This window comes from Falco biarmicus, chromosome 13 (genome assembly GCF_023638135.1).
Source record: "Falco biarmicus isolate bFalBia1 chromosome 13, bFalBia1.pri, whole genome shotgun sequence".
Lineage (NCBI taxonomy): Eukaryota > Metazoa > Chordata > Aves > Falconiformes > Falconidae > Falco > Falco biarmicus.
The window spans coordinates 19447285-19458849 of record NC_079300.1 but is presented as its reverse complement, the minus strand read 5'-3'; the positions used below and the strand labels follow the sequence as shown (position 1 = coordinate 19458849).

The 11565-nt window shown below is 40.1% G+C and overlaps 1 long non-coding RNA gene across 1 annotated transcript in view; it reads left to right on the top strand.

Moving 5' to 3' along the window:
- Window positions 1-11467: 11467 nt before the first annotated feature.
- LOC130158374 (uncharacterized) overlaps window positions 11468-11565 on the top strand; it is a 95158-nt gene continuing 95060 nt past the window's right edge. The window contains exon 1 of the long non-coding RNA XR_008825266.1: window positions 11468-11562. This is a non-coding gene — a long non-coding RNA (uncharacterized LOC130158374). The remainder of the gene's footprint in view (window positions 11563-11565) is intronic.

Here is an 11565-nt window from a genome sequence, read left to right as displayed (position 1 = left end):
ACCTCGCTAAGTCATATGCTTTCAGCAGACAGAGGTAGTAAAACTCAGAGGCTTTACCAGAGACAATTCTTCAGGTAAACAGGGTACCTTAGGGTCACCAGGCTCCACTCTCCACTCCTGTCCTCAGAGGACTGTGTTCATGTCATCCCTTCTGCTGTAGCCTTAAGCAAATGTCAGAGAAAAAGTGCTTGGTTATACTTATTTCCTATTTCAAGAGAGCAGGGAGCAGTACAGAAACTTTCTCACTTTCTCTGTTTTTCTCCCAGCAATATGAATATCAAGCATTACAGAAAGCCTCTGGAAATCGGGGCATACCTGGGGATTTCTAGGGAAAGCAAGCTTCTGCGAAGCTCTGCAGATGGGGAGGCAGGAGCAACACTTTGCTGAGCATCACAGAGGGATCCAACAAACTCTTAGCTGCAGCCCTAACAATTGCACTCTGAATGCATGTTGTGGTATCTGACAGATACTTGATGTACCTTTATAGCTGCCAATCCTGCTGAGGAAGGGAGGACTGTGAGTGAATCCAACAAAAGGGATCAGGCAAGCCTGGTCTGGGACAGGGGCTTGTGTCATTTATTTAATGCCCTGCTCTACCCACCCTCCTACCTAGGCCTGTCAGGAGTGTGGGCGCTCTGTGAGGATGTTAACATTTGTACACAGGTAGCTGAGAAGGGAGCTGTGTAGTAAAGGCTGAAAGCAAAAGTAGTCAGGGCAGCTGCAATAAGACCTGAGATGGCCATTACCCAGCAAGATTTAAATCTGTTTTTCTCACTTCTGATCAACCACAGTTTATGTTTAAATCTGGAATAAACTAAACATTTGGGTGGGAGTCAGAGAAGATGAAGATGCACGTTGCTCTGAACCCAACGGAAGAGGTCTCAGCACAGTCCTGATACCAAAGTCCAGCAGTGCTGATAAAGGCCTATCAACTTGAGAATGTGTTCTAAATATAAATATTTGCCTCCTTCACTTAGATGTGGAAATCCAACAAGTGGGTCATGATCCAGAAATAGTGTGAGAAAAAGGACCTGTGCTGATGGTCCTCACAAACTTGTATTGACCAGTCATAAAGCTACAGCCCCTAAAAAGTGTGTAAGTCTGCCAATTTCATATGGAAAACATGGAGACTTAGATGTTAACATGACTGTTTTGTAAAGCTGAACTGAAGTATTAATGCCCAATTAAATCACTCAAATTCTGTCAGGTTCCCAAAAAGTACACGATTGGCTTCAAATATTTTTTCTTCTTCTGTTTTGGTTTTGGGGTTTTTTTGGTGTTTTTTTTTTTTAACATAAAGATTGTAGAGGTGGTTGTCTTCTGATTGTGGAGTCTAACATTCAGATTTTTAAGCTTTCTCTGCAGCCATGAGAACCTGAAGCTCACCTTTTCACATGCGTAATCAGAGATTCTCATCATAAATTCAGAAGTTTAGACCTTAAAGAAAACATGAAATCATGTTTTCAGGTTTATGATAAAGTCACAAGAGCTGGCAGTGCTGCTTAAACCTACATTTTCTCAGCTTTCCTATGAACACAAATTACAAGATGTTCCTAAGGTTTTCCTGGAGGGGAGAATTGTGCCAGGAGAATGCTGTGCCATTTACAATGGTAATATTCAGACTGGTTCTTAATTTCAAAATTGATTGTTAGTCTCAATAAATATAATACTTAAAGTCTGATTTTTTGAAGATTTGAACATCCACAATTGCCATTGGCTTCAGACAGGGGTTTTGACTGTTGGTGCCTCTAAAAATCACACTCAGACCCACTTTTTATTTTAATAAGGATACCAGAATAACTGTACTGAACCAGACTAAAAGTCTCTCTAGTGCATTTTCTATTTCTGACAGTGGTCAGTAACCTCACTGAGAGAGAGCAGGGCAAGCACACTTCAGTGATGCACTCTTCCAGCCTCCAGAAACAAGCAGATCAGGAACTTTCTGAGCCACAAGCATCACCAACACATTTTACTACCCCTGATGGATTGTTCTTAGACCAGAATCCTTGTGAACTTTAAGAATCTAGTATTGCACGTTGTGTGAAGAACCTCCTTTGGTGTTCTGAGTAGGCAAAAAGATGACCTGCCTTTATCACAGAAGGCATGTTAAGATTCACAGGTTCCTCTGCTAACTCTCCTTGAGCTATGTGGTGAAGAACATTGAAGCAGATACTAATTTTTCACACACAGATTGGGTTCTCTTTGAACCAGAGGATGATTAGAGTTGTGACAACTTCTGAATGGATTTTAGAATCACATCTGTATCTTCAGCAGCTACACTAATCTTCCCACATTCCTTCCCTTCCCTTCTGCTCTTTATTATATTGGCATCTAGAAATGCTTACCAGATTCAAGCACAGTACGTACGTACCAAGAAAGAAAAGAATTACCTAACAAATTCTGTAAGAGAGAACCAAGCACAATTCTTTCTTAGACTTATCCACCCTAGAAATTCTGGAGACAGATGCCTTAAACTAAAGCTAGGGCACTTCTTAGTTATGAAAGAGTCAGTTGTTGGTGCTGTCATCTGTTTCACAAATTAGAAAAACTCGAAGAAATTGGAGATAAGCAGCAGCTACCTCTCCCTAGAGATGTTTGGATATTGTTTGCTATCTTGCAGCCTCTGATGAGCCTCTTCAGCAGGATTCCATGTGAATATCCACCAGCCTTGTGGCCATATCCACCCAACTCTACCAAGACATGAAAATATAACAAAGACAACTGATTACAAAATTAAGTGCTAGGACATATTTTATTCTTAAGAACTCCCATTTCTGAGCAGCTTTAGTCTCTAAGGGAGGTATCCTCAAATGACATTCTTCTCTATGCCAGGCCTAGGAGCAAACCTTGCCTGGAGCCCTCAGAGGTCTTGGGCAGGAGGAGTCTCCTGTGCTCCTGCAGAAGAGCTACCTTTCTTCCCATTCCCTCGGGAAGCAGTGACACCAAGCTGTCATGGTTCACGGCATATAAACAGCATCCTGAAATGGGCTGGGATGGCTGTACTGGGGCAGGCACACTGCCCACAGCTGAGCACATTTCTGTGGAAATTAGTGGATCTCAATAAAACTACTGAATGGGCCTTGGTAAAAGTTAAGTAGCATTGCTCCCAGGTGGTGGAGGGATGGCATCTCCCAGTGCCCTGTGCTATTAGCTGTCTTCTGCTTTAGGCCTTCTTTTCTTGACAGCTTTCCTTTTAAAGGCAAGCTGGAATCTTCCAGCATGACTGGTGTGGGTAGATTTGCAACACCTCAAATGAAGAGCTAATCATCCTTCAAGGCCCTCTATGCATTCAGTAGAGAAAAGCAGACTCCAAAGGATGCCTCAGAGCAGCAGCCTAAAGTCAGGGATACCACTTCCAATAGCCATGGCTTCTTGGTGTCAGAAGCCCACTTTTGACTTACTCTGGGCAGGAGAACAGCAGAGCTAATCCTATTGATTAAAAGTAATAAGCCATCTTACAGTGGGAACACCATTAATGGGCTGTGAGTATGGTGCTGTTGTAACCTACTACAACCCTGAGCAAGTTACAGCCAGTTCAGGAGAACTTACTTTAAAAACAAGTATAGTCTGTAGGATATAGGCTAAGGAGCCTGGGCTGTGTCATTCCCAGGCAGCAATATGGCAATTGATGTAAGCTTTCAAAATCCTTTTGTAAGGACTAAAAAGACTAACTTCTGTAAGTAACTTGACTTCCAGTTTTCATCAGTGCCTGTGAACATAAGGGAGGAATCTGAGTATTTAACAGATCCTGGTAGCATTTTATTCATGACAGAAAGCAAGGGTTTGTAATGTAGACAGACCATACCTTCTAATGTAGTCACTCTGGGACATTTGATTGTGTTATTCTCAGTGTTCCTTTATAATTTTTTTTTTTTTAGAAGCTGGACTTATTTTAAGTGGAGGTGAGAGAAATGGTTGTTTGCAGTGAAAGCCTGATTGCTTAGGACTGGAAACCAGGAAGGTCATAGATTTACACGATAAAGATGCAAATTTGCAGCTTCTCTTGGCATTTGTTTACGATAGGATTGTTGCTTCTTTTCCTAGAGTTGTTGAAACTACAGTTTACCTAAGTTATTACCCTCCCTTTACACCTGCTGTACTGTGATTTTCTCTTTCGAAAGATTTGAATGAAGAAAGTCTTCCAAATGACATTACATGTAGATACTTTTTGCTCTGGTTTTTAGGAAATATCCTGCAGCTCCTCTCTGAGACTGATGTATTTTTAGTATCACATGCTGTTTTCAGCAGCCACCACACTGTGCACCTAGCAAAATGTAATTACCTAGTCTGTGAATCCTGCATAGGATAGGAGTCAGACACTGTGAAGACACTGACATTTCTTGTACTATACAGTATCCGAATTTTAAGTATGAACAGAAAATGTCACAGAAGTTGTGTGTCTAGTGTTTTAGCTATCTACATAGGTTACAGGAGATTATTTTGGATTCTTTCTTGAATTTATATAGCCATGCTAACTCCTTTGGAGTGAAGTGTTAATCTTGGTTATGATTCTTAGCCTTGAATTATAGAGCTTGTATTCTTAAAATCTGGAAAGCACATTGAATGTACGGTCACAGGCAAGCTGCTGGTTGGTGGTTACACACTAAACCTACACCAGATAGCACCCCTGTGGGTCAGTATCAATGATTCATACCCACAAGCCCTGGACTGCACTGCCAAACAGCTACAAGTTGAAAGCTGTTTATTTAAACTGTTCCTCTCTCAGCTCTGGTAAAATGTTCAGCCCAAGAGATATGGAATGTGGAAACCTTCTTATTCTCTTGTGGATGAACTACAACACCATGTAGTACTGTACATCAGTTGTGAGGACCTGCAGTGATCCTGGAGTTCATGGTTTATTAAAGATTGCCAAAGAAAATGCCTGAAGTGCTGTTTATCTGCCGTAAATTATTTCAAGCACAGTTACTAGTGCTGTAGTATTAATGTTCTATGTAATATTTTTATATAAATATTATACTTCTTACTAATAACTTGAATAGAAGCAATGCATTCAAAAAATCTGGAACTCTTACAAAGGTAGCTTTTATTTCAGGAATCTATTTAATTGATTCATTTAAAGTGTCTGCTATAGATATATTTAAGTGTGGCTTAGATGCCTGTAGATGGATAACAAAGAGGCAAAGTCCGCTGCTGAAATTAATTTTTTTAATGCAGTGGCCAGTAACAATTTTTTTTTACAGCATTGATTCCTCCTCATCAGGCCTCTGTGAAAAAAGATACAAGATGCATGGGGAGAAATTCCCAGTTCTAGTGATTTCACTAAGTATAAAACATCAGAAGAGCAATGAATTATTTATCAAAAACAAAACTGAATTTTGAATTCAGTTCCTGCAATTTCCAGAAGAAAAGATAAGATAGAAATGGTATCATTCTTAAAAAAAAAAAAAAAAAAAAAAAAGCTGATGTGTATTAACCAGCTTTTTTCTTTCAATATTGACGTCTGCCTTAGGCACGGATCCTCTAAACACTGTGATTTTAACTTCAAGCATAAAACCAGCCACAAAAATCTCTCTAATGGGATTATTCACATGCTTACAGTTAGGAACACAAATATGTTTCCAGGCCCATGCATCTTCTGAAAAAGAGAACTCCAGGCCTTAAATCAAGACTATATATTCTCTTGTACAGCTGAGGCAATTAGTGCTAGATTGCTGTTCTGGGGAAACCACCTATAGAGTTATTTCCAAGTCATTCAAATTGTAGGTCTTATTTTGCTTGTTCTGTGGTCCTTCATGAATACTACTGTGTGATAAGAGTGTTGTTGCACATGAATGTCAGTAAGAAAATGGTATGGCCATAAAAATTAGCTTTGCTTGTCTGTAGCTCTGTGCTGCATAAAAAGCACATCCATCTCAGTAGTGCGTAAGAAACCAGTAACTCAAACATTGTCCAAAACCAATTCTAAATACCATTTTTCAGTTTCTGCCAATCGGGTGGTTAATAGCGTGAGAGCTGTAAATCAGCACAAAATGTTATTGCCAGTGAGAAATACTTAGAAAGTCCCTTGGTTATGACCGCTTTAAGGCTGAATTAAAAAGGGAGGCTTTACTTCTTGCTTGAGAACCAGCAATCAGTTTGGGAGTTGCTTTAGATTAGGGTTCCAATCAAGAGACCCCAAAGCTTAGGTTTAAGACCCACATGGTGCCATCATGCCTGATGAAGTTCTTAGCAGAACATTTCCACAGTTCCTGAATTTCTGCATAGTGTGTAGTGTCTTCCAGCACAATTTCTTTTGTAGGGCAAAAAGTAAAGACACCTAGAAGCTAATGTTGTCAAGTAAAAGTCAGTCATAATCTTCCCTTGCGGGTTTGAGGAACTCAGAATATTGTCTGTTGGCTTACATTTTACACTAAGTTGCAAAAGTTGGAAACTTGCAGGGTGACAGCGATATTAGAAGAGGACACCAACGTGATCTAAGGAATATTTTTGTCAGTCACAGCTTGCTTCAAGAAATCACCATCAAAGAAGGGAAAGCTGAAATTGCTGCTGCTTTTTAGTGGAGAGCACCGGCCTGTAAACTTGTACATGAAAGGCAGTAACATAAGACTTTTCCCCAGGCTTTTTGTCTATATTGCTTCCTTTCGGGTTGTGCAAGGCGGCTCCCTGCCTGCCATCCTGCATCCCATCAGAGATGCCTGCGCTCCCATGCTCGCTGTGGGGAGCCTGGTGGTCAGGCTTGGGGTCTGGTGCCTGTGGAGAGAAGGGAACCTGAAGGGCTCTTTGGTGATGGTGTCCACATATTTTTTGAGACTCCTTACATATTTTTTTCATTACCTTTTTCTTACATGACTACCCTAAGCACATTAGAAAATTTGTTCTCTGGGAAAAAATTCCACAGAGTTGAAAGAGTTTTCTTTATATTGGAGTTGGAATGGAAGAAATTTCTTAACCCTTGCCCGTTTAAAGTATTCAAACGTCTCTTTGAATATTTTACTTTGTCATACCAATACAAATGATAGGCCCTATTTCTCCGATCATTGATTAAATATATAAACATAATAGTTTGACTGGACTACTTTTTGTCATTTATCACATAACATTTGATTATTAATTATCTATAAATTTCTCTAAAAATAAATAGATTTATTTGAGATAATCTAAATTGCAAAATAATAGTTTTGTTCCAGTTGTAGTTATCAACAAATGTTAAGTGTTGCATATATTATACACGCTCACTGGAACTTGACACAGTGCATATTTAGCAATATTTTGTATTCTGTGATGGGACTGGTCAGTTTGTTTATGAAAGGACAGAGAACAAACTGAGTGGGTATATCCCTATCCTTTCCACAAAGGAAATTCTTCTATTTAAGCACTAAATTTCTTTCTTTTTGTATTTCTTCTAAATGATTCTCCAAATCAAAAGTTTCATTACTCTGATAAATGTGTTTTTCCACCTGAGCAAGTTTTTTCCTATTCTAGTCTGCATTGTATGTGGTTCCTTGTTACTGAGACCTACACAATGACTTAATCAATACAAAGTACCCTCTAGGCAATGAGAGACCACAAGAAAGTGCAGCATCATTAAGCTCAATTGTAGGCAAGCACTTAAGGAGACAAATAAGTATTTTGTTACTATAAAGCTTCATTTTTTTATTGCAATGATGACTGAAAATGTTTACAAAGCATGCATGGTACAGTATGGCAGAGGAAAAAGGCTGAGGAAAGGGCTCTAAGTTGAATGGCAGCAAGCTTCTGCTGCATATTGAAAACCAGGTTGGGAGCTGAAAACCAGAGCTGTCCTCCTGGTGTGTCCACAGAGCCACTGAGACACAGCCGGCTCACAGAGCTCTCCTGACAAGCAGTCCTAGCTTGGGGCCAAGGAGAAAGCAGCCACTCAAACACTGGGCAAGAAATGCTGTTTCCCTCTGGTTTGGAAATGTTAGGGTAAACTCACAGATAAGAAATTGAATGTTGCTCACCAAGGAGAAGTGCACAGGTCTCCAGGGACAACTTACGGACAGATAAGTAATTTCTACTTTAAATACACAATCACCGGCTCCTGTTTTCTCTATTTCTAAAGAGCTCTTACTTAGCTATTGGATATTAATAGCTGTGATGATTTCTATTTAAGTAATTTGTAAAAGTCATCAACCCTTCTGTAAAAAGTTGCTTATCTGATTTCCAACTTCCTCCTAATCAAGTTTTCCTTTCCTGTTTCTTAAAAACTAGCTAAATCATGCAGTTCATCCAAAATTCCCATGACAGAGCATGCATGTATCATCCTTCCTCATCTGTCTGTCTTTCTGCCAGGATTGTATATGAACACCTTCCTTATAAAATTGAGGAGCAATACTGAAATCCCTTCTTCAGTTGATGTAGTCTTTGGCTCATCTCCCTTTGTAGGAGATTAACCTTCTGCTCAGGCTAGGATCATATATTTAATCTTTATGGTTTGCAGCTGGCATAATTATTTAAAGCAACAAAATAGTGACTAACTTTCAAGATAATCTTAAACAGAGCACAAAGCTTTTCTGTGAAATAGAGCCTTCTTTTATCCTTAAGGTTGCATAGCTGAAGAAAAATGTCTTCATAAACAAGAAAAGTCACCTAACAACAAAAAATGTTTTATGCTAGCCTTCTTCCCCTCTGTAAAAATGTGGGCAATGGCTTATATATGTGCTGAGCATATACTTGAATTCTTCATGAAAATAAAACAAATGCCTATTTTTAAAAGGATCAGAGATGTGTCCATTTTGCTAACTGCACATAAACCACCCTGTCCTGTTTGTGCAGAGAGCACAATTGCATGTTGGAACTGCATATCTGCATTGCTTGTGAATTTATACAGGCAGATCTTTAATCGGCATTGAATGGCTGGATAAGATTTTTGGGCAAGTTTTTCAGAACTGTTTAGCATTGGCTTAACTTTGCTTCAGTTGACAGAAATCCAAGAATTCATTATTGACTTACAGGAGATCAAATTAGACTTGTGATGAATGCTTTGAAAAACACTTTTTTTCTTGGTCATCACACACATTCAAATTGTGATCCAAAACCAACTAGTAGCCTGAAGTGTGTTGAAAGATCTGGCTATGCACATGGGTCTGGACCCTCCTCTTCACTTCTGTCGATTAAACTGCATTACGATTAGCTACAAAATTTTTCTTCTTTCTTAATGACCCTATACCACACTCCCAGTTCCTTTCAAGCTCCCTTCCTAGTGAAGGAGCAATTACTGGCATGAAGTCTGGGCAAACCTACAAAAGCATGGATTCATTAGGGGAGGAGTGAAGCTAAATGGGTCTTATTCCCTCATTAGCACTGGTGTAATACCTACTCCTGGGAAAACACCTCTACACATTTATTTACTCCCAGCCTAGAACTAAGACTAGACGGGGAGTGTGTAGGAGATTTCCCAGTTACAGAAATTTTACACACAGTTTGTAAAGAGCTACAGAAACCAACTGCTTCTGCTGCCCACATAGCTGCCTGTGCCCTGGATCTTACAGGCCCCAGTCTAAATGATCACAAAGCTCTGGCCATAACTGAATGCTTCCTTACACACACACCCCTATTTATTTTAGAAGACATGCATCTAAATATTTTTTTTATTATAAGGAACTTGATATAAACAACTGTAGTTGCCGTACTACTGGTAGTTAACCAACAGGCAGGAGAAGTGATCTGTATTGGTCTCCCTTGACACGAGAGGTGGCCCATACAACAAACTGTTAAGATCTAATTCTTGCTGTAAAATGTTTGGGTGCTCTCTGACTAGAGAATGCAGCACAAGAAGGAATTAAATGCACTTTGTGTTTAAATGCAAGCACAATTGTCATTACCTATCAGGCTCACAAGTTATGGCATCTGTATTTTTTCAGCTTAATTTGTAAAAGTGAGTTGGCTTAACAATATGATCTGAAGGAGCTAAAATGTATTAGAGCTGTCAACATTGCTAAATATCAGTATTAGAATGAAATAACTTAGTTTCCTTAAATTAGGAAGGCAGGAAGGCCCCAAGAGGTTTTGTTATTAAAAAATCCCCCTTTTTTATCTGAGCTTTGGTTTTCTGTTCTGTTTCTACCACTTTGAAATGGGTGAGACAGGGTGAGAAAGAGGACAGGACAGGTCCCATTCAAGTAGGCGCTCTTCTGGTCAATGCAAACTGGAATTTGTGTCAAGGTCATGGGAAAGGTCAATGACCTAATTTGTTTTCCTGCTCTCAGCAGAGCACTTCATGTGCTCAAGAAAGAGGGGAGAAAAAGGCTCAGCTCTTATGGGCAGTGTCCTAACACTATGAATAAAGTGCTCAGTGTCATCCACCAACCATTGTGCAGAAAGTCTCTCCTTTTCTACAGCCATAAATATGACAAGCCCTCAGATCTCACTGCAGCCATTACCATTAATCCCTCACAAGCAATATGATGCACAGAAAGATCATGGTTCTATAAAGAATCTCTGTACAACAAAATGCCTGTTTAGAAACTTACTTTCTCAGTACGTTACTCATCTCTGGATATGATCTGATCTAGGTAAAGTGGGTGTACTTAAACAGGGTAACACTATGAAAACAGCTCTTAGTTCTAAGAGGAATTTGCTGGCATTTAGACTAAGAAAGAGAGGGAACACCTCGAGGATCTCCCAAAATTCTCCAGAATTTGAACATGTGCCTCCTGTAAATCTAGTCTGATATAAACAAAAGTGGCTCAGTCTGTAACTCAGTAGTTCTTCAGATTTAAGATCAGTTACATACAGCAGCTAAAAAGAAGGCTAAGGACTGTCAGATACTCAGACACCAGGATTAACCCTCACTGCATTGACTTATTACATTTCCATGCTTAAATAGCATTGAAGTGAGGTAAAAAGTAAGAAAATGCCCAAATCCTCCAGTATTCAGGTTGTGGGCCATATTTATGCCTGTCTCTAGGATGGGTTTATTGCTTTGCCAGCACATTCTCCCCCAGGAAGGAGTCTGGATTTAGCACCACCCTGTATCCATATATCCCCTGAATGCATGAGGATGGGAGAATGGTAGAGCACGTAAAGTGTAAAACCCCCTTTCTGTGTTTTAGAGCAGATTCTGGCAACTTTTCAGTGCTGCTTGGCCAGACTATTTTCCTTCCCAATTCAGGGACTGAACCTACCAGGTGAAAGCTAGTGGCAGCTAGGACATGCTGCTCATCAGTGGGTTTGTGGGCACCCACTGCTGCACAAGGGGAGCTTCCCACCCACAACAGCTCATGGTGCCCATATAGGGATGCTCAGCTCCCAGCCTTGGCACATGCCACCTGTGACAGGCGTTGCCGACCCCTGTGCCAGAGCTCTGCCTGGCTCCCAGGTCACCTGCCTTTCCTTCTTGCCCTCAAACAGTATTAACACCAAATCTCACTCCCAGGGAGACGGCTTTGGAAGCAGGAGTTGCCCCAGGAAGGACAGAAGGTTTATTTTAAATATACAATGAAAGAAAAACCAGCAGGTTTTGTTTTTTTTTTTTCTAGTGTGAGAGGAAATGTCTTAAGAAAAGAGGTTTTGTTGTCTGCTAAAGCATTGGCCTGTCTCCCTCTAAGGCTTGGCTGGCATCAGACAGAGGTGCCATGGGTA